The sequence below is a fragment of the Schistocerca piceifrons genome, chromosome 3, assembly GCF_021461385.2.
Source record: "Schistocerca piceifrons isolate TAMUIC-IGC-003096 chromosome 3, iqSchPice1.1, whole genome shotgun sequence".
NCBI lineage: Eukaryota > Metazoa > Arthropoda > Insecta > Orthoptera > Acrididae > Schistocerca > Schistocerca piceifrons.
The window spans coordinates 531,915,586-531,937,204 of NC_060140.1; the positions used below are offsets into that span (position 1 = coordinate 531,915,586).

Genomic DNA, 21,619 nt, shown 5'->3' on the forward strand with positions numbered 1-21,619 from the left:
CAGACACTTGTCGTCTTAAATAGCAGTTGCCGACCGCACCGCCGTATTCTGCCTGTTTACATATCTTTGTATTTGAATAAGCATACCTGTACGAGTTTCTATGGTGCTCCAGTGTACATGCATTTATATAGATAAAACTTCTTCGAATGCTGCTTAAATTATATTTTAATTTTTAATATCTATTCAGAGAATGTCTAACAATTACATTAGCATGCACACACACACTTTCAAGGTGTTATGGAGTCTGTAAAGACAGTACCAGAAAGCCGGCTGGAGTGGCCGAGTGATTCTAGGCGCAACAGTCTCGAACCGCGAGACCGCTACGGTCACAGGTTCGAATCCTGCCTCGGGCATGGAAGTGTGTGATGTCCTTAGGTTAGTTAGGTTTAAGTAGTTCTAAGTTCTAGGGGACTGATGACCTCAGAAGTTAAGTCCCATAGTGCTCAGAGCCATTTTTAACAGTACCAGAAAACATGAGATAAGGATGAAGTGCATTCTGTAAATAACTCTGTCCGAACAGGTCTCTGAAGGTCCAACGTTACTGACAGACCACTGTATCACTTTTAGCAGATAGGCATCGCTGAATGCAGACATGGAGGTGCATGTGATCAGCACACCGCTCTTCCGGTTGTTTTCAGTTTTCTTGGCCATAGCCGCTACTTCTCAGACAAGTAGCTCTCAGTTTGCCTCACAAGAGCTTAGTGCACCCTACTTGCCAACAGCGCTCGGCAGATCCGGACCGTCACCCATTCAAGTTCTAGCCAAGCCCGACAGCGCCTGACTTCGGTGATCTGATGGGAACCGGTGTTACTACTGCGGCAAGGCCCTTAGCCGGAATCTCTAAGTAATGATTAATTACTGGAATAAATTACAGAAATCAATGATAAGCTACACAACTCGCCGTTAGCCTATAAACGGAAGTTGGCATGATCAAATGAATACAGAAATATTGCACTTGTTTGTCGTGGGAGTATAACGGTGACGTTGTTCTTTTCTCAGTTTTCGTTTGACGGAGTACATATGTTTCCTCATGGTGGATGTGGAATAAACAAGAATGTAATCATTTTGTTTGCATTTGGCGAAATTTTTTGTGAAGCGTCAACTATAACTTGAAACTTATTCTAGATACCACTCCTCTCCTAATGGAACACATTTACAGCTGTGTACTTCTCATCTCACACCCTCAGAGGTCTCACAAAACACAGGTTTGTTGTAGGCCCTCTTATTCCGGCAATCGGTCGTTTCACCCTGTCAGTGCTACTTCACAACCGCAAGATCGTGTACTTGGCTTCTGTACTAACAGTAAGTCACAATTAGCGTTACACTACTGCATGATTCATTAAGAGAGAACGAGTCAACGAATATGAAGCGACGGCAGCGTCACGGTTGTAAGACTCGCCATAATCGCGTAATTACAACGAGAACGGAGGGAGCCCATTAAGCACTGATGTAGCAGTGGCGCCTGATACATGAAGTATTCAACCCGCTAATTTTACCCGTAATAGCTCCGTTTCTGATCTCTACTTGCTAGTAAAGTTTCCAGACAACAGCCACTCCCACCGATTTGTCGTACACGGAATCTTTGCCTGCCGCCAGCTTCATGGACTCTGTTTTGGCTCAGCGATGTCACAAGCCCACAAGGTCATGCCATATGCATGCACTGTGACAGCTTTTATGCCGGTGCATCACATTCGAAGTGCATTCCAGGCTTACACCGACCACACCAGCGGTTCGTCAGGCGCTACTTTAAGTGCACTACTTCCGAGTTACACTTATTGTCAGGAAACTTGCGCTGACTGCACCCTGTAGCTCATCAATCTGAGCACAGCTCACCGAACAGTACGTCTGACAGCATTTCTTTGCCGATCTGGACACCGACCAGGACCATGTGTATTCAGCGGACAGTTATTACCAGGTGCTAATCCTTTGTAACTCGCAATAGGTTTGTGAAGTGTGCATCATACTACACTACAGGCCATTATAATTGCTACACCAAGAAGAAATGCAGATGATAAACTGGTATTCATTGGACAAATGCATTATACTAGAACTGACATGTGATTACATTTTCACTCAATTTGGGTGCATAGATCCTGAGAAATCAGTAGCCAGAACAACCACCTCTGGCCGTAATAACGGCCTTGATACGCCTGGGCCTTGAGTCAAACAGAGCTTTGATGGTGTGTACAGGTACAGCTGCCCATGCAGCTTCAACACGATACCACAGTTCATCATGAGTAGTGACTGGCGTATTGTGACGAGCCAGTTGCTCGTCCACCATTGACCAGACGTTTTCAATTGGTGAGAGATCTGGAGAATGTGCTGGCCAGGGCAGCAGTTGAACATTTTCTGTATCCAGAAAGGCCCGTACAGGACGTGCAACATGCGGTCGTGCATTATCCTGCTGAAATGTAGGGTTTCGCAGGGAACGAATGAAGGGTAGAGCCACGGGTCGTAAGTCATCTGAAATGTGACGTCCACTGTTCAAAGTACCGTCAATGCGAAGAAGAGGTGACCGAGACGTGTAACCAATGGCACCCCATACCATCACACCGGGTGATATGCCAGTATGGCGATGACGAATACACGCTTCCAATGTGCGTTCACCGCGATGTCACCAAACACGGAAGCGACCATCATGATGCTGTAAACAGAACCTGGATTCATCCGAAAAAATGACGTTTTGCCATTCGTGCACCCAGGTTCGTCGTTGAGTACACCATCGCAGGCGCTCCTGTCTGTGATTCAGCGTCAAGGGTAACCGCAGCCATGGTCTCCGAGTTGATAGTCCATGCTGGTGCAAACGTCGTCGAACTGCTCATGCAGATGGTTGTTGTCTTGCAAACGTCCCCATCTGTTGACTCAGGGATCGAGACGTGGGTGCACGATCCGTTACAGTCATGCGGATAAGATGCCTGTCATCTCGACTGCTAGTGATACGAGGCCGTTGGGATCCAGTACGGCGTTCCGTATTACCCTCCTGAACCAACCGATTCCATTTTTTGATAAGTCATTGGATCTCGACCAACGCGAGCAGCAATGTCGCGATACGATAAACGTTTATCAAAGTCGGAAACGTGATGATACGCACTTATCCTCTTTACACGAGGCATCACAACAACGTTTCACCAGGCAACGACGGTCAACTGCTGTTTGTGTATAAGAAATCGGTTGGAAACTTTCCTCATGTCAGCACGTTGTAGGTGCCGCCACCGTCGCCAACCTTGTGTGAATGCTCTGAAAAGCTAATCAATTGCATATCACAGCATCTTCTTCCCGTCCATTAAATTTTGCGTCTGTAGCACTTAATCTTCGTGGTGTAGCAATTTTAATGGCCAGTAGTGTAGTATGAATAAATCGTTGTTCAGTCTCTACCTAGGAGCCTCTTCATCTAGCGTGCGCCATACCACTGGAAACCAAAGGAACTGATGTCGTTATGGACACATGAGGATCTGCAAATTTGGTTGTCATTGATTATATTGGAAACATCATTTTGACTGAATCCTAAATCATTTCGGACTGATTTCTGCACTAAAAGGACGAGATTGGAAGAAATGTTGTTTCACATTACGAAGAACATTGCAGTAAAACATAATGGTGCACAGACATGGAAATTCCTTCTCATTTCTCCGTACTGATTTTTTTACAGTATTCTGCTGGTGAGCGAATGCAGATATAGCAGACGACGTTCGTATTGGATGGTGCACCGAAATAGTGAGATCTGAACCACGAATTTTGGCAACAGTAGTTACTGGAATAGCAAAATTTTCGGCTTCAAAAATGGTTCAAATGGCTCTGAGCACTATGGGACTCAACTGCTATGGTCATCAGTCCCCTAGAACTTAGAACTACTTAAACCTAACTAACCTAAGGACATCACACACATCCATGCCCGAGGCAGGATTCGAACCTGCGACCGTAGCAGTCGCACGGTTCCGGACTGCGCGCCTAGAACCGCGAGACCACCGCGGCAGGCAATTTTCGGCTTCAGGCTGCATGTTACGTATACTCTTGTTGCCTGCTGTCGCGCGTATCTAACAAAGTCTCCAAATGCTGGAGCGGTAGTGAGTAATTAGTCACTCTTGCATCTCGTATACGTTTCTGAGATTTTACGGAGGTGGTCTTAATGTGTTGCCAGGGTGCCTCGCTCACCCACGTTTTTTGTTAGTGATGAGCCGTTCACATTTGCCTGTCCCCTTGCTTTAGCTCCTCTGTCATTTTACTTGTGTTTTAGTGTCTGCTGTAGCACTTTTCACCCTTCCTCCGTTGTTTAAGGCATATGAGATAGAGTGATTGTGTTGAGTGAACGGTAGTGAGGGGGTACTGAGTACATAAGTGTCGTATTATAGGTTTCATCCTCACTGTGTGCAAAAAGCTATCGATTTTATTCGCATTCGTTCCTTCTAAAATGTGACAATGCGCTGATGACTTCGCCGGTGAGCACCCGTAAAGTCAAAACGCACGCACGCGAGTGCGCGCGGTTCGGATAAAACCAAGGAATGGTCTGACGGTATGTCTCGATAATGTTCTTGTTCTTTCCATACAAGTGAGGGAAATCTATTCGATGGATTTAAGTATTATTTGATTGCAGGAAATATGTAGGGTTCATCTTACTGTTTCTATCAATTATGCGCATCGCCTTTGTTTCTTTATCTAATTATGGCGACAGCTCTGGATCACAGCAAACATCTTTCTGGTCGTAAAATTTATCACGCCTTATACCAGTGACACTATTCTACATAGTTCCTGGAATCTTGACATTATGGGAGAGATGAAGGTAAACGACTCCATTGTGAGAACAGTCTCTATTCAGACATCGACAAGTCTCTTTTGCGCAGTTTGTGTTAGATTCAGCAGCTGGCCGGTACAGAAATTGTGACACTGTTAGATGACAGCTTCGGTAGCGGAGGCGGTGTAATCGAATTGTTTATAAACTCTCGTTTTATGAAATGGTTCAAATGGCTCTGAGCACTATGGGACGTAACATCTGAGGTCATCAGTCCCCTAGACTTAGAACTACTTAAACCTAACTAACCTAAGGTCGACACACACATCCATGCCCGAGGCAGGATTCGAACCTGTGACCGTAGCAGTCGCGCGGTTCCGGACTGCGCGCCTAGAACCGCTCGGACACAACGGTCGCCGGCCGGAGTGGCTGAGCGGTTCTAGGCGTTACAGTCTGGAACCGCGCGACCGCTACGGTCGCAGGTTCGAATCCTGCCTCGGGCATGGATGTGTGTGTCGTCCTTAGGTTAGTTAGGTTTAAGTAGTTCTAAGTTATAGGGGACTGATGACCTCAGAAGTTAAGTCCAATAGTGCTCCGAGCCATTTGAACCAACACAGCGGCCGGCCTCTCGTTTTATCTAAAGAGCTAATATTAATTTCGCCGCCGTATCTAACGGTACACGGCTAATTAGGAATTTAGTACTTCAGAATGTGGTTACAAATAAAAATCATTTTTTAAATAAATAAATAATGCGGCAGGTTCTTCGTTCGCCGCAATTAATATGAGCTGTACATTCTTTTCGTGTAACTGCCTTCCCGAAGAGACACAGTTCCTTATAAAGCATTCATTCTGAAAATATTTTTGAAATCTCATCGGGGCCGTTAATTAAGACATTTGTTAATATTCTCTGAATTTAAGCGAATTTAATGAGGACTCGGGCACTGTTTCGTATTTCAATGATTAAACACTTCTATTGCAGTAGGTTATACAGATATCTTTTTCTAGTCGAGAAACTACAAATAAATGGGGTTTTACAGTTGCCTTAGTTACTAGTATAATATTCCTTAGTGATCAGTGAGTCATGTTAGCATTAACAAGGATTCATATCCTCTTATGCCACTTTTCTAAATCGCTGCGTAATCTCAGCCCAACGCCAGAGCTAACGCAAATTTCTTAACATTTCTTAAGATATGCACTGATCAGCTGAAACATTACGTGTATGACCACTTTCCTCCTCGACGTTGCATGCCGCCTGGTGGCGTTTCGGTCACGTGCCGCGATAGCCAAAGTCTGTAAGCGGAGCAGACACGGACGGGTTATCATCCTAGCCAAGATATGGGCTGCAAATGGAGAAATCCACTGGGATAAGCGACTTCCACAAAAGGCGGTTTATTATTGCGCAGAGTTTGTGAACGAGTATCTCGAAAACGGCGAAGCTGGTCGAATGCTCACGTGCTACTGACGCGAGCATTTACGGAAAGAGGTAGGAGCACCACTAAGCCTAAATTGTTGGATGCTCACGACTCTTAACAAAACGTGGGGTTTGTAGGCTTGTCTGCTCTGTAAAGTAAGATAGATGGTAATCTGAGGCATATCTGGCGAAATAGCACAATGCTGGTGCACACATAAGTGTTCCGGAGCACACCATTCATCGTGCAGGGTTGAACTTCGAGCTCAGCAGCATTGCTCACATGTTGACCCAACGGCATTGTCAGTTGCGATTGGAATGGGCACAGGACCATCGGGATTCGACCATCGATCAATGGCTCTTCGGATGACTCACGTTTTTGGTACGCTAGGTCGGTGGTCGACTACACAAACGCCGTCGTCGAGGCGAACGGCGGTTCGAAATGTGCAGCGCGCCACGGTCGCAGGCTGGTGGGAGGAGTATTATGCTGTGGGAGGCACTGTGCTGCGCTTGCAGGGGGCATGTGATAGTAATCGAAGACACGCTGACAGCTGTGAACCATCTGCATCATTTCATGCTCGATGTCTTCGCCAACAGCGAAGTCGTCTTTCAGCAGTAGAATTGTCCGTGTCTCGAAGCCTGAACCGTGCTACAGTGGTTTGAAGAGCATTGTAGTGAACTCACGCTGATGTCTCGGCGACCAGATTCGCCTGATGTAAATCCAGTGGATCTCATCTGGGTCGCTATCGGGCGCCATCGCCGCGCACGCAAATCAGCGGCCCGTTATTTACGCGAATTACATGACCTCTGCATAGATATCTAATGGCACACGCCTCCACAAACCTACTACCAAACTGTCGGATTCCTGGCACGCAGAATCAGTGATGTACTGTGTTCCAAAGGCGGACGAACAAGCTGTTTTAGCAGGTGGTTATATTGTTCTGGCTCATCAGTGTATGTTACACCGGGGGCGAGTCCTCTCGTCGCCTGTCTAGCTCGAGACGCCACCCAACTGTTCATCGCTCCTGAACCCAACTTAAACACTGATATACCTTTCCATGTACATTCACGGACAAATAGATGCCGACGACTTGTTCTAGGTTTCAATTTTGACTTTTTTACACAGTGATATTTTTTATTTTTGTGGCGGGTACATTTCACACTTTAGTGTAATATATACGATCGAACGATTTGTACGGGAAAAAGTCTCGTGCTTACATCAGCGATCACCTGTGAGAGCATTAAGAGACTAATAATCATTTACCTAAGGCTCTTTAAAATAACCATCATCATCATCATCATCATCATAACCAAAAGTTCTGAATCTGGTCTCCCAGAACCCCATTAGCAAGAATGACAGGATACAAATTTCAGCGTACTTGAGCAGTCAACATTAAGTATTCAGTTCTGAGGACGAAGCTGTAGAGCACTGATGTATGAAATCCAAAAGCATTGTTCAACACGCGTTCGACCAGTACTCAGCGTGGGTAATAGTAGCTTTACAAGGTTGCTACTAAATAAAAGGGAGCTTAATTACAGATTTAAGTGAAACATAAGCTGAACGTAGTGAGAATGAGCGTAAGGGGAGCAATGAAAGAAGCTTCAGAGAATATGAGAGTAAAATTTCCGCTGATGATCTGACTAAAATCATAAGAAGTTTTCGTCTTGTGTAAAATCTTTAGGCGCATGTAAATGATCTGTCCAGTCACTCAGTGATCTTACTGGCTCCAAAATGGATGATGAAAGAAAGAAGGCCAAACTCTGCTGTTCGGTCCATTGAATTTTTTTCACCATGATGGTAATACGGTTGCTCCTCTCAAGCATTGCGCGAACGCCAGAACAGTAGATACACTATCTGCTCAAAAGTATCTGGACAGCTGTTAGCGGATATCAGTATTGGGTGTGATGGCTTATATCGGCTTGAACTCTGTTGGGGGAGGGGGGGACACTTTTAATGAGGTGTCTGAATGTCTGTGGAGGAATTCCCGTCCATTCTTCCTCAAGAGCCGAGACCAGAAAAGATAATGATTTCGAACGAAGTCACGTTGTAACTCCTCCCAAAGGTGTGTCATTGGGTTCAGGTTGGCGATCTGGGCAAGCCAGTCCATTTGGGGAATATTATTGTCCAGAAACCATTGTCGCACATTTGCTGCTTTATTACAGGGTGCATTGTCAAGCTGATGTAATCATTCATCGTCTCCGAACTGTTGACGCAGTACACAAGGCTGTAAAATGTGTTAATAAACTTCCGCATTCAGCGGTTTCTTAAGCGCAGTGAAGTGAACCACACCTTAACCACGCAAAACACCCCAAATACTGTAACAACACATCCTCCGTACTTCATTGTTGCTGCTACACAACGATGAAAGGTAACGTTCTCCAGGCATTCGACAAACCCAATCGTTTCCGTCCGAGTGCCACAGGATGTAGCGTGATTCATCAGTCCAAATCACTCATTTCCACTCTCCAGTGGTGTCGCCCTTTACAACACGTCTTTGTTCTGGAATCTCACTGACTGGCGTAGAATTGTTTTCAGTGATGAGTCCCGCTTCGATATGAGCCCCGATGACCAGCAAAGACGTGTCTGTAGGCGTCCCTGACAACGGTGGGATACCAACCTGACTGTCGCCCGCCATGCTGCCCGACAACGAGCAGTGATGGTCTCGAGAGGCATTTCTTTTCATAGCACGACCCCTTTGGTTTCATCCAGAGCACCCTAACAGCGCAGCGGTACGTCGACATTTGTTGGCTTTCGTGGCAAGCTATCCTGGGCTTACATTTCAGCTGGAGAATGCTTGCACAACACACCGAGAGTTTCTGCTGTTTCTCTTCGTGCTTGCCGAACTCTGCCTTGACCAGCAAGATCGCCGGATCTTTCTTCCCAATTGAGAACATTTCGAGCAGTATGGGCAGGGCCCTTCAACCATTTCGGGATTTTGACCATCTAACCCGCAAAATGGATAGAATGTGGCACAGTATCCCTTGGAAGACATCCAACATCTCAATCAAGCGATGCCAAGCCGAGTAACTGCTTTCATAAGGACCATAGGTGGGCCAACGCGTTATTGCTTGCTCGATTTGTAAAGCTTTTTCTCTTGAATGAATGGCTCAATTTTTTTGAAATTGTACTCATTTGTTTTAATGGCCAGTAGTGTAGTACGAATAAATCGTTGTTCAGTCTCTACCTAGGAGCCTCTTCATCTAGCGTGCGCCATACCACTGTACATGTACATCATTCCGCCCCATTAGGATAATTTCTTCGTGGTGCGTCTCTCTTTTTTTTTAAATTTTTTCTTAGTGTATGCACCATTGGGGAACTGGTGCAAACTTGGACGTTAGATGTATCGTGTAATAGGGCTGACGAAACAGTTTGCATTTCCAGGCTTGTACTCTTCGGACGCTGCTGCATACTCATATACGACAGATGTCGTGTAATACACCAGCTTTGTCGCTTGGTCCTTAAACCGGCCCTGCTTGCGGAGTATAGACGTAGATACGAGTAACATGGTTGGTACTGGAGTGCTCCATATTTAATGTCTAAGCCATGTCAGTCTCAAAGGACGGGACGTCTTTGCATGCCATCCGCCGAATTGTGAAGTACACGAGTACGCGACGGCTTCCTTGGTAAAGAACCTCTTTTGTCAGACACTGTTTTGGAACATATCGGAACGTATCAGATTTGTATTTTCCTATCAAAATATGTTTAGCAGTAATCACTCCAATGATTAGATTATTTTCACGGTTCTGTTTCGACCTACTGCTGAACAGAAACGGCTCATTGAAAAGGAATTTGATGTGCAATTCGCGGTAGGTTCAACTTTAGCGTCCCTTAACTACCACGAAGCCATCGTTCCAACATTTATTGGCTCTCGAAGCAGCTAGCACAGCAATAGGACAGAAGACTTATCTGAACAGGTTGTTGCTTTCTTCGCACATGACATGTTGCTATTAGTTGACAGATGAACGCGTAATTCTATTTTCCTGTAATTCCGATGGGTATTGAACACTGTACCACGTAGTCGACAAATTACCAAACTACGATGGTTCTGTGTATTTTCAGTCAAACAATTTTTGGATTATAGAACTCAGTTAAGTGACAGTAGAGGAAGACCGAGGGAAGGGGCAGCGAGTGTCTTCATCCACATAAAGTTATTGACCGGATGTGCATCGTTGCATTCTCAGAGCTCGCTGGCGGTGCTATTGTCTACAGGTTCATATTATCGCTGAATGATTAAAGAAGAATTCGGATCAACTTACACTGTGAACTCGAACTATCCTGGCAGACTGAAACTGTGTGCCGGACCGGGATCTGAACCCCGAACCCTGACTTTTGCGAGTTATGTTCTGAGCAACCAAGGCACGACTACCCCTTTCCTTTGTCGCAGCATCAGCTCTGTCAGTACATCTATTCTCGTAGTTCTCCTACACAAATTTCGGAACTAGCACTCCAGGAGGAGAGGATATGTTAGAGAAATGGCTTAGCCACAGCCAGGCGGATTGTTTCAAGAAAAATCTTTGATACAGCAGTGGAGTGTGACTTTCGTTTGTTTGTTTTTAGCTTCATGCGTGGTTAAAACTGGATGCCGGACTGGTATTCGAACACTGAACCTGGCCTGTCGTAGGTAATGTGCTTCCCAACTGTGAGATATCCAGCCGCACGTCTCACGACCCGTCCTCACATCTTCAGTTATGTTATCAGCTTTTCCCACATTTTCTAGTTACTTATACTGTGTAACATTTCATGAATTCAATAGCAGCGCATTTTAAATAGGAATAAATTCATAATAACGTTCATAAACAAAAGGTGCTCGGTAACATCCGATTATTACAGTAGTGGTAAACTTCTGCGATCTATCGCATCGGACATCAGTCAGCGGTAATATTAAGACAGGATGTGAAATGAGTTGAAAATGTGAAATCGGTGGTAGGAGGACGAACTGAAGATATCGTTTGGTGGTGTTATGGGAACTGCGGTGAACTTGTGCAGGAAACCACGTGCGAGACATTGGTGCGGCAATTCTTGAATACTGCTGCAGCATTTGGAGGCTGCTTGGACCGTTGCAGATCGTACTGTGCATACGAAAGCGTAACGAAGATGCTCATGGAAACGGAAAGCTCGGCAAGATAGATAACGCTGATCACTTCAAACCGTATGGGAAGCAGGTATTCTAGTTGTGCAGCAATATTATTGCTTCCCTCGTAGGGGCTATATCTCGTTCAGGGGTAGAGAGAGTAAGGTGCGAGATATTGAGGAACGTACCGAGGCGTTCAGACAAAAATTTTTCCTCACTCCATACGCGACTGGAATTTGCGAGAAAATGGATAACTATGGCAACAAAGTTCGTCCACCATGGTCCGTATCCTGGCCTGTGGAGTGTAGATATAGATACTGACACAGGTGTAGATAATACGTAACAATGCTAACTACTACAGCTTCATTGATAGGGCCTATTAATTGAGACGGCAGCCTTATCGCCAAGCCATTCGAATTATTCAGCTTTCACCCTTTTCTCCGTTGTTGGTGCCACCGGAATTAATGCCGGCAAATTTGACGGTGGACGTTTATCATTTCACCGTCAGCAGCCCAAATTTTAGGCGATAGTTGACGAACCAGTTCGTAAGTGCGCACCAGTCTCTTCCCAGTATACATTTAATGCCGCCGGTAAATGTACCGGTGCCAATAAGTAATTTGCGGGCTCTGTAGCCAAACGATTAATGTATTTTCATACGAAAACAAGGAGATGGAAACTGTGGAATAGAGGACAAGTTGCTTAGGGAGTAGTAAGCACAAAGGAGTTATCCGAGGCACCTTAGATTTCCAAGACTGTTCAGCAGTGAAGAGAAACAGGACTAGTGGTACCACAATACAAAACCCGAAGAGAACAATGGATTGCGTGGACTGTTGATTTTGAAGATGCAGTGCAAAGTACCCAGGTTCGATTTCCGTCCCCTTCAAAGATTTATACGATCGAAGAATTGAGCGGGCGGTTGCTCAGTCTTGTGAGGGTAGTTGCTGAGCTAATTGAAAGTGAAGTTAGGTTTCCATTTAGCGTAAGACGACCTTAACTTTCTAAAAGCCGTGGATCAAGGCAGTCAGTTGGATGCAGTATTTCTTGACTTCTGAAAAGCATTTGACTCAGAACCGCACCAACGCTTATAAATGAAACTACGATCATATGGATGATCAAAGAAAATTACCGACTGAATTGAGGTTTGGTTCGCAAGGAAGGTACGGCATATTATCTTGGCTGGAGAATTAATAGACGGATGTAGAAATAACTCCAGACGTGGCCCATTTTTGCAGATGATGCATTTATCTACAGTAAAGTACTATCTGAGAAAGCTGCACAGATGTTCTGTCAGATAAGATTAGATTTCAAAGGCGTGCGAAAATGGGCAACTTGTTTTAAACGCTTACAGTTGTAACATAGTGCATTTGCAAAAGGTAGAAAAGTAGCATGCTGTGAATTGGATTTGGTAAACTTACACAAATACCTAGTATAACAGTTTGCAGGGACATGATGTGACACGATTACGTTTGCTGTCGTAGGCAGGTAAAGAAGGTGGCAGACTTGGATTCATTGGCAGGATAATGGCAAAGTGCTCGCTGTGTACAAAGGAGATTTCATAAAAACACTCGTGCGACCCATCCTAATATGCTGAAGTGTGTGGGTTCCGTGCTAAATAGTAAGGACGGGCAATATTGCACAGATACAAAGGAGGACAGCAGGAATGGTCGCAGGTCTGTTCGACTAAGGGAGAGAGACACGAAGATGCTGAAAGAACTCAAGTAACAAACGGTTGAAAATAGATGCAAACTGTCCCGTGAAAACCTTCTTAGAAAATTACTGGAAGCAATTTCAACTGATGAATCTAGGAATGTACCAGACGGTTATAATTAAAGTGCAGCTACTCGCAAAGGTCTAGTGTGGGCTATAATTATCGTATAGCGCCGAAACTTGGCAGGTATGCTAATGCGTTAATTGGGAACCGATTTACGCTGAAAAAAAGCTCCAATTTAGGCCACCATGTGCAAATTGGGCGTTGTGCACTGTTTGTATGACGGGTTGACATCCACGCAGTCGTTTGACAAGCCATAACGTGAGCAGACAGTATGGCTATCGAGAAGAGAGACCGTGCACTGTTAGTGAAACTGCTTTATGTGAACGGCAGCAAGCACAGTGCTGCACTAAGAGATTTTCGCCGACTGAAAGGTCTGAGGGGAGGCTCGATGTCATTAAATGGCTTAAAGAAAAGGTAATGAAACTCGAGAACACGGGTGAGCATGGCGTGGCACCTGGAAGAGGAAGACGTGCTGTCCCGGCGGAAGTTATTGACGAGGTTGCTGTTGCTGCAACTGACAGTGCAGCACGTGCACCGGGTAGTACTGGTGCTCGTGCAGTGTCGCGAGAATTGTCCATCGCACGATCAACAGTACGGAAATTTTTGCAGTCTGTTTTTCACTGATACCCGTACAACATCCAAGACGGTGCGCAATTGAAACCTCGTGATCCGCGGCAGCGTTCTCAATTTGCTCTTCGGTTTCTGGCACGGATCGAAGCTGATAACATGTGGCTGGCCAATATTCCGTGGAATGAAGAGGCACAGAGGTACAGAACTGCCGAATTTGGTGTACTGTTAAACTGTTTATTGTTCACGAAAAGTCATTACACTCGCCCTATGTGACTATGTGGTTAGCATTCACAGCACCTTTATTCTCGGTCTGTTCTACTTTAAGGATAATAATACTCAAAGAGACATGTCATGTGTACCATTGAAGTCTGTATATTATCGAGACCACCTTGTACAGCTTGTGATTCCTGCTTTGGAAGAACACAACTGTGTGGAAATTACTGTTTTCACGGAAGATGGGGTAACATCATCTGTGCTCCCCCAGTGAAAGATATGCCTAATGCAACCTTCCACGAACGTGGTATCTCCAGAAGCTTTTCCAGATCTCAGTCCATATGACTTTTGGCTGTGAGGATATTTAAAAGAACACATTTGCCAGGTACACGTTCGGTCTCTACGTGATCTGAAGGTTAGTATACGGGAATACGTTTCTCAGATTCCGCTGGAACTGCTGCGAGAACTGTTGACCACTTTTTAGGGATGCAACATCTCTTCGACTTGTCTGTTGCTCATATACACCAAAATGTATAGGCGGTGGTCTTTGATAAAATCAAAATCATGCCTTTCTCACTTGTTTGACCTTTCCTGTTCACGTCCCGTTCGTAATCCATTACATATGGAAACATTTCTACACGTATTTCACCAGATTTGCACCTGGTGGCCAAAATTGGAACTATTTGTTTCTATCGTTTCCACATTTACGTATTAGAATACCTACTACGTTTCGCTGCCATAAGATAATTACAGCCCACTCTGGACCTCTGTGAGTAGGTGAATTTCAGTTATAAACACCCTGTATACTACAACCCCCCCCCCCTCCACATCACGTAGCACAGAGGCATTGAATCAATCATTCTTCCCGCGCTCCATACGCGAATGTAATGGGAAGAAGCCCTTGTAATGGGCAGAATAAGACATACATTCCACTTTGGTTTATGGGGCGTAAATCTAAAGGTAGAGCAGTGTGCTAAGCAACTCTCCGTAACCGACGTCCACGGACACCACAGGCAGAACTCGCCTGAACTGCCGGCAGGCCTCGAGGAGCCCACCTCACCTGATCTGAACTTATTACCATAAACAACGTACTGATTTTGGGTCTATCATGAATTCGGTGCGGTTAGAGTAAAAAAAAGTGGAATGTTGAACAAAGTGAACACCACAAATTCGAAATGAATTTGAAGTCGCTAAAAGTTATTGCTGAAAATGTTCTTTCTCCACTCCACCCAATGTTTTTAAAGAAAGCCCGATGTAACCCTATTTTGTACACCATACAAGTCTCGTTTCTACGTTGGCTTTATAAAAATTAAATGATAATAAAGAAAACCCGCTCTGAAGTCAGTAACATGAACTTAGTATAGTTAAATTCTTTTATCTTGGCGGCTCGCGCATGCCTGCCTAGACGCGGGAGATTGCTGCGTTGCCAGTTGCACACGACGCACGCGTCAAGAGAAGCAGCGCCATAGCATAGTTCGCAAGCTTACATTGGGGAGGGGGGGGGGGGGGGGAGCGCGCAGTTCATGAAGTAAAGCCACCAAGGCCGCATTAACCCTTTCGCTGCTACAAAGAAGTGCTCCGTGCATTCCGCGCTGTGCGCGATTTTGTCACTGCACTGCTCACCTGTGCAGGCACATGGTGTTCCGACTGCTTTGACATTCTTATCATTCGATTCCGCAAAAACTATTTGGCCCAAAAATTTGATTTTTACACATCTTCTTAATTTTGTTTCGATGTTCAACGCAGTTACTATGCAGCATTAAATATAGTAAACCATTGCACGAAATTTTGAAGAGTTTGCAGAGGTAAAAGTCCATAGAGTATACTTTCCGTATGGTCGATTTTAGTTGCCACAATGTTGAGGACGAAATGTGGACAAGATACCTAAATTTAATATAAAATTTACTGTATAACAATACCTCATTTAATTTAAGTACCACATAGGTGTCGTATGTAATATTGAGAAATATTCCATCTTTCGCGACTGTAACAAAAGTTTTATTTACACCAGACACGTTTGGCTTTATTTTAAAGCACTTCAATCAATCAAAAGGAAGTAGACAAAATACATTAAACAAAACTGTGGACTAACAAAAACATTAGGACTTGAATATACCGTCTATCAGTGAAGTGGTCTGAGCTATGTCAAATATAATTTTTGTGTGTGGCACACACAAACAGCATTTATTTGCTAAAACACTGATCAGCCGACACAAACGTTGAATATTGTGTTACCGCATCACAAAACTACGGAAGGTGACTTGGCAATGGAGGAGACAAAATACTGTCCACTGAAGATACTTCAAAAAGAGAGAAACTCGTCTGGTCTAAATAAGCCGCTTATTACAGTTGCAGAAGAGGAATATATTTCAATGCCATTGGTAAAACTGCGACTGTGGAACAAAAACAAGAAAGAGAACATGAGTACCATTGTGTATGTGCCATACCTTTCATTGAAGTGCTTTAAAATAAAGCCAAACGCGCCCAGTGTAAATAAAACCGTTATTACAGCCGCGAAAGACGGAATATTTCTCAATATTACATACGACACCTATGTGGTACTTAAATTAAATGAGATATTGTTATAAAGTAAATTTTATATTAAATTTAGGTAACTTGTCCACATTTCATTCTCAACATTGTGGCAACTAAAATCGACCATACGGAAAGTATACTCTATGAACTTTTACCTCTGAAAACTCTTCAAAATTTCGTGAAATGGTTTACTACATTTAATGCTGCACATTAACTGCGTTGAACATCGAAACAAAATTTAGTCATTTATGGGGGGAAGGTATCAGTCAAGAAGATGTGTAAAAATTAAATTTTTGGGACAAATAGTTTTTGTGAAATCGAATGATAAGTGTGTCAAAGCAGTCGGAACACCATGTGTCTGCACAGGCGAGCACTGCAGTGATGACAAAATCACGCACAGCCCGGAATGTGGGGAGCACGTGTCTGCAGCAGCGAAAGGGTTAATGAAGAGACAAAGCACTAGAAATTTCAAAAAACTGCGTTCAAACGAATAAAATTCGTGAAGTAAGACACTTCGATATTGTTTTTCAATAAAGAAAATATTCTGCATTGCACAAGGTTTGCGCTCATAACCTTTTGCTTTGTAGCCCAACAACTTAGCCGTCACGCTAACGTTTCTCGTCAAGTTGTCTTACCCCATGAGAACTGTAACACGTCACGCAAAATACTGATAAACACTGTTGGTATGACTATGAATTACTCTCATGCTTCGTCGAAGTACAATAGGAAATAAACAATTACCGCTGTTCTTTATTGCGAAAAAGCGGTTCGTGAGATTGATACAAACACCTTTCCTTGCTATCGCCTGAATTAGGAGTCTTATTGCTTGTTTGGTTTAAGAAATTAATAGAACATGAAGCAATTGGTATAAAGAATGCTTTTTCCAAACTTTCTATAAAAGTAAGTCTGCTATCAAGACATTGCTTTTGTTCTATTACTTTATTTATGACTGAACGTTTCTAAAACTGGAGACACTCGTCCGTGCTCTGCACTGCAGTCGAGATCTGGCAACGTCGTTCTCTGTTCATTGGCTGACTGTTTTGTGACGTCAGATGCGTAGAACGAACGCAAACTCGGCCGCCAACATAAATGACGCGCACTTTAATGCCGGAGGATCGAAAAATAATTATTTTGTCCGTGGAATTGTGATTTACCTATTTTTACATGGAGGAATACAACTTTTCGTGCTTCGTAGTATTTATTTATTGATGCCTCATCTGCCTTTTGTTTCGACTTGCCAGCAACCTCTCCCTCTTCAGTGCTCCCTGCAAAGCAGCTCTGCTGTGCAATCTTTTCTTTTGTTCTCTTCGCTGCATCCTACCTGTTTTTGCGTCCTTTGTGTTCATTTATGGAATTCTTCATCCTTGCTTTTCGTACCGTCGGCAAGCAGGAGATTAGTAGCCTTGCAGTTGTGGAATAAAACCCCAGCTCTGGACCAGATGAACACTCCACTGTAGTTGTCTGTTCTGCCGTGGCTCTGCGGTGGCTGGTGTTTACGGCGATGCTTCAGTTTCTCCATTGCTTCATACTGCAAGAGTAGTTGTTTATTCCAGGCGCTTCTGCAGAGATGTAATATTAGCAGTATTCATATATATATATATATATATATATATATATATATATATATATATATATATATATATATATATATATATATATATATCTTGTAATCTAGCTTGTTCCACATCATATCGATAAAATAATCGTGAAAATGATCTACGGAACATGACTGGACTAAACTATGGCTGTTAATCAGGGTCTTAGATATTGCAGTAGTTTCCAACTCGAACATGTTTCACCTCACTAACTGGTGCTGTTAACATTGTGCTATTAACACGATAAGCGCACCGTGTGTCCCATGGGACTCTTGGAAAGAAACATATCAACCTTATGATGTATTTTGCATATTTTGACCCAATAATACCGTACTGAATAATTTTCTGGGGTAACTCGTCACTTAGAAAAAAAGTATTGACTGCATGAAAACGGGCAGTAAGAATAATATGTGGCATACACCCAAGGACTTCATGTAGGTAGCTCTTCAAAGCAAGAAGCATTTTAGTATTGCTGTCACAATACATATTTTCGCTAATGCTAATGAAATAAGTAAACAATCACAATTTGAGAAGAACAGTGATGTACACACACTATGTAATCAAAAGTATCTGCCCCAAAAACATACATTTTTTATATTACGTTTTTTATATTAGGTGCATTGTGCTGCCACCTACTGCTAGGTACTCCATACCAGCAACCTCAGTAGTCATTAGACATTGTGAAAGAGCAGAATGGGGCACTCTGCGAAACTCACGGACTTCTAACATGGTTAGGTGTTTGGGTGTCACTTTTGTCATACATCTGTACGCGAGATTTCCACACTCCTAAACATCCCTAGCTCCACTGTTTCCGAAGTGATAGTGAAGTGGAAACGTGAAGGGACACTTACAGCACAAAAGCGTAAGGCAAACATCGTCTGTTGACTGACACAGACTGCCAACAGTTGAAGAGGGTCATAATGTGTAACAGGCAGACATCTATCCAGACCATCACACAGGAATTCCAAACTGTATCAGTATCCACTGCAAGTACTATGGCAGTTAGGCAGGATGTGGGCAAACTTGGGTTTCATGGTCAAGCGGCTGCCCTTAATCCACACATCATGCCAGTATAGGCCAGACGACACTTTGCTAGGTATACGGAGTGTAAACATTGGACAATAGAACAGTGGAAAAACATTCTGTGGAGTGATTAATAATGGTACACATTGGGGCGGTCCGATGACAGGGTGTGGGTATGACAAAGGCCCAGTGAACGTCATCTGCCAGCATATTTAGTGCCAACAATAAAATTCGGAGGCGGTCGCGTTATGGTGAGGTCGTGTTTTTCATGGAGGGGGTTTGCATCCCTTGTTGTTTTGCATGGCACTATAACAGCATAGCCCCTACATTGATGTTTCAAGCATCTTCTTGCTTACAACTGTTAAAGGGCAATTCGGCGATGACGGTTGCATCTTTCAACATGATCGAGCGCCTGTTTGTAATGCACGGTCTGTGATGGAGTGATTACATGACAGTTACATCCCTGTGATGGACTAGCCTACACAGAGTCCTGACCTGAATCATATAGAACACCTTTGGTATTATAGAACGCCTTTGGTATGTTTTGGAATGCCGACTTCATGCCAGACCTCGCCGAACAACATTGATACCTCTCCTCAGTACAGCACTCAATGAGGAATGGGCTGCCATTCACCTAGAAACCTTCCAGCACCTGACTGAATGTATGTCTGCAAGAGTGGAAGCTGTCATCAAGGCTAAGGGTGGGCCAACACCATACTGAATTTCAGCATTACCAATGGAGGGCTCCACAAACTTGTAAGTCATTTTCAGCCAGGTGTCTGATACTTTTGATCACTTAGTGTATCTGTTGTGGACTGGCAAGACAGCCAATCCACTAGGACGGGAGGCCAAAGGGCACGCGTTTAAGCTCATGCAGGATGGCGTGGGGTCTGGAACAGGACGAGGTCTGTATAGTAGCAAAAATAGTACATAGCTTCTGGAATACTTAACTTTAATCCATAATTGGTGAACATCGGTCTGGCAGTACATGCATCACAAGATAAATAGCAAATGATAATGGCGCCTTGTTAGGTCGTAGCAAATGACGTAGCTGAAGGCTATGCTAACTATCGTCTTGGCAAATGAGAGCGTAATTTGTCAGTGAACTATCGCTAGCAAAGTCGGCGGTACAACTGGGGCGAGTGCTAGGATGTCTCTCTAGACCTGCCGTGTGGCGGCGCTCGGTCTGCAATCACTGACAGTGGCGACACGCGGGTCCGACGTATACTAACGGACCGCGGCCGATGTAAAGGCTACCACCTAGCAAGTGTGGTGTCTGGCGGTGACACCACAGTATCTACAATACTAGAGGGAAAAATTAACTTTATTGTGCGTTGTTAAAGCTGTCAGCTGTCAGAAAGAAGTTCAGTATGCAGCAGTAAAATTTTTTGATCATACTGTATAACACAAAATATGTAGTGAAGCAAGTTTTAAATCTACTTTAAAATCATTACCCTCGGACAACTCCTCCTATCCCATTGATGAATTTATACTGGTAACCAGTATAAAAAGTGTGATTACATTAATAATAATAAAATGATAATGTGTTCATTAATGTTAATACTAATCATGTATACATATCCTATATACTAACTCGTTCCACATCATTTCAATGGAAGAATCATTTAAACGATCAATAGAACATGTAACTAACTAACTGCCACATTGATTGACCCTAAGTAGGTCCAGTGGTAGACGCATGGTCTGTATTATACCAGGGTGGTCGGGTGTAATGATGATCTTACAGACTGTTCAGCTCTGGAGTACTGGGAGCGGTGTTGTGAATTTGTTCTGGATTATCGATAGAGGTGCCATGTTGGCACGATTTAGAGACTTTGGGAAGATGGAGTAATCTGATGGAGGCTAATGATGTGGCCAGTCGATAATTTGCTGTGTTGTGTTGTGTATCTTGTCTGATGACATCGGTATCATATTGTAAGCGAGAGTTTGTTTTGTGCCTGTCGAGATGGAGTTGTTGAAGATGGTCATTGGTATGGAGCCATTCCTGGAGAAGCCACCAGAGATGGCGGTTGGTTATGGAGCGATCTGTGCCACCATTGGGGGAGGGGGGGGGGGGGCGGGTGGCTGAAGCTGAGTAGCTGCTGCTTGTGCGAGACCCCTCTTCGAATATGTGTAGCAACAATATAAATGTTTATAAGCTCCCACACAATTATTTTGTGCCAATGTTGTACTCTTCTCCCTCCTCTCCCATTCCCTCCACTCCACAAAGCACAGTATCATGTTGGTTGTAATTTTCTTGCCTATTGACATTAAGTTTATCAGTTCTTATCAATCTTTTCACCATGTTGGTCATATTTAAAAATATAATAAAACTCTCCCACTAAGACATTATGACAAATAGTGCTTTAGTAATGCAAGCAATGTCAGTTCTTTGGGGGCGAGGTAGTGTCTCATTTACATAAACTGAAGTTTTCCTGTATGTCTCTGAATAACACACTTCATCTGAGACTTGTAAGAAAACATGCAGTCATTGAAGTGAGCTGTGTGTTCATTGCAGGAAGCATATGTGTAAAAGTGCTAGTCACTATATGTAGATGATTTAAAAATAGTATGATACACACAACCCATATTAAACAATATTGGGAACATGGAAAAGGGAATGAGATTTTCACTCTGCAGCGGAGTGTGTGCTGATATGAAACTTCCTGGCTGATTAAAACTGTGTGCTGGACCGAGACTCGAACT

At 43.8% G+C, this 21,619-nt stretch overlaps 1 protein-coding gene across 3 annotated transcripts in view; it reads left to right on the forward strand.

Moving 5' to 3' along the window:
- Positions 1 to 21,619, forward strand: part of LOC124787785 (Ca(2+)/calmodulin-responsive adenylate cyclase) — a 355,797-nt gene that overhangs the window by 147,031 nt on the left and 187,147 nt on the right. The gene's annotated exons all lie outside the window — the stretch shown is intronic.